The sequence below is a fragment of the Lissotriton vulgaris genome, unplaced genomic scaffold (genome assembly GCF_964263255.1).
Source record: "Lissotriton vulgaris unplaced genomic scaffold, aLisVul1.2 SCAFFOLD_537, whole genome shotgun sequence".
Taxonomy (NCBI): Eukaryota; Metazoa; Chordata; class Amphibia; order Caudata; family Salamandridae; genus Lissotriton; species Lissotriton vulgaris.
The window spans coordinates 569,521-572,232 of NW_028247700.1; positions in this window are offsets into that span (position 1 = coordinate 569,521).

The following is a 2,712-nucleotide window of genomic DNA, read 5'->3' on the forward strand; positions in this document are numbered from 1 at the left end:
GAAGGACTCTGTGCTACTTTCATTCAACTTGTAAAGTAGCTCCAAGGGCTTGAGATAGAGCTTGCCTCGTGCAGATATCTAAGGGACAACAGACTTCACCCACCAGCTCCCTAAGAGTTCTTTGGAAGTGCCTTGCAGTTGTGGTGGGCTTTCTGATGGACTGTGTGTCGCAAGGAGCAGGCAGCGCGACTCACGAAGAAGAAGCGTATCGCCACTGCTGATGCTGTTGCTTCGCAAAGCAGAAGCGCCACGTATCGCCAGAGAAGAGGATCGATGTCGCACTAGACACCGCCACATCATCAGAGAAGCGTGTTGCCGCCGCAGCTGCTGTTGTTGCATCGCTGGGAAAGCGTGTCGCCGCTGCAGCTGTCGCATCGTCGCCGAACCGCCTCGCAACGCCAGATAAGATCGACATTGCATCAGACACCACCGCATCACCGGGAAGCGTGTCGTAGGGCCTGTCGCGGCTCAGAAGAATCGTTGAGTCACCGCACAGTCGGCGGACGTGCACACATTATGTCGCATCAAGGAGAAAACACCATTTTTGTTTCAGTGCACCAGATCTTCATCGCATCACGGCGTTGCGGGCTGTATCGCCACGGAAGCACTGTAAGAAACCAACACATCATCTCCCCACGCTGAGAAGAACTGATGCATCCCCTACGCATCAGTATGGACCCGATGCATCACCGTTCTTGCGTGTAAGGAACCAACGCATCACCTTCCCTGCAACACTTTTGTTGTGTAGCGTTACGTATCCAAAGGTACATTGAACTTAAAGTGTTGCATTTTACATCTAAAGAGAACTAAGCTATTTCTACCATTTTTAAAGTACAGTATTGTGGATTTTTTTCTTTTGTGGTCTTGTGTTAAGTCTATATAAAAATACTTATTTTTATACTACAACTTGTGTGGTGTCCATCTCTAGTGTTGTCACTTGAAAACCAGGATCGTCTGCAGGGCCGATTAATAATTCTCTAACCCTTCCAGAACATCTCTCAGTGCTGCTGAGGGAAACAGAAGCTCTGGCAGGTGTCCCAGGGGGGGGAAGGGATTTAGACAGAGAAGACAAAGGAAAAGAAGACACGATGTAACTCAACCACCTGGACCAGCCAAATTCCTTGTTCTGAACTTGTGGAGTCTTCGTTTCACTTTACTTAGAGATGAGAAACCAACTAATTACACATATTAGCTTATCTAATTAACTGATGCATGCATAAACGTGAGATGGTAGAATCAGGGTTCAAATTATGCATATATATATATATATATATATATATATATATATATATATATATATATATATATTACTCTCCGACTTGAAAAACGGCAGCGCCTCTGCCTCTTTTCCCAGCGCACAAACAACAATGATCGTCCGGAGTCAGGCTTGTCAAATAGCTTCTTTTATTTTGCCATTAAAGTGCAGGGTGCAGAAATCATCAAACAGACGCGTTTCGGGCGCGGACGCCCTTGCTCACTGTCTGTCTATATGTATATATATATATCATCATTTAAACAATGATGATACCAGCTTTTAATGTATGCACTGGTTCGTTTCAAACGCATACATGCATGTGTGGAATATAATCAAGTAAAATATGTCCTCAAGCGCACCTTCAAAGGGCAAATTCAAAATAAAAATAATAATAATGAAATACTGAATGTCAACACAAAAGGATACAAATGCTAAGCATAATGTTCACTTGGCTGGCTTGACACTACATGCGACAATACAGATTTCAAAACCAGGAACTTCTTCGTAGGACGGGGCGAGGCAGGAAGCAACGAACAAAGCCAAGCGCTGTGTCAGAGGGGCCATTGCATCAGATTGCATAATGTCTTTTATATGTCTCTGACCTGCCTGGGGTCCACGCTGCATGCAGGATCTGGTTCAATACCTGTCCACCCCCCAATGTTGTTGCAGCAGTTGGACAGGCCACCGTCTTCTGTTGGAACACCAAGCTCTAATGTCTGTTAGCATGTTTATACAAGCATGGTAGTCCTGGGTGGGAATGGTTGAGGGTTGTTTGTTCAGTTTTATTTTTTATTTTTTTGCCCTGTTCATTGCCTACTGAAGTGTTTGCCATATCTATGAACATGGCTTCTGGACGGGGGTCTTAGATCATGACGTGGGGTGTCATATTGGTAATGGCTGATACGTATTCCACAGTTAGTCTTTCATCTGGAATGTATGAGGTATAAACTCCCCTGGCAAGAGACACATGGTCTAGTCCTACATTAGGAGGCATAAGGTACAAATTGCCCTATTGCGAGAAATGCATCTCACCAAGGTAGAGGGGGTGGCACACCAAAAGAGGCGGGTTCATTTCACATATTATTCTGCTTTTGTCCTTGGAGTGCTTATTTGGATGCTACCAGGGGGTACCCTTCTTATCTCAACTGGAAATCAGTGACCTGGAGGGGCATTATGTTGTACTGGAGGTAAACTGGATGGGAAAGGTGTAGCGTTAATCAATGTTTACACTCCAAACACTGACCAACTGACCTTCCTCAAATCCTTATTTCTGCACTACACCAGTGTTGTATTACTCCTGGGTGGTGTTGGGAAATGGGGGAGGGAGCTCAACTGCGTAGCAGACATGTCCCTAAATAGATTGCACCTGCCCCTTACGACCTCACCGACACAAGTAGTCGCCAGGGACTTTCGGGCCTGGAGGCAGAAGTAGGACCTGGTTGATATGTGGAGGATTC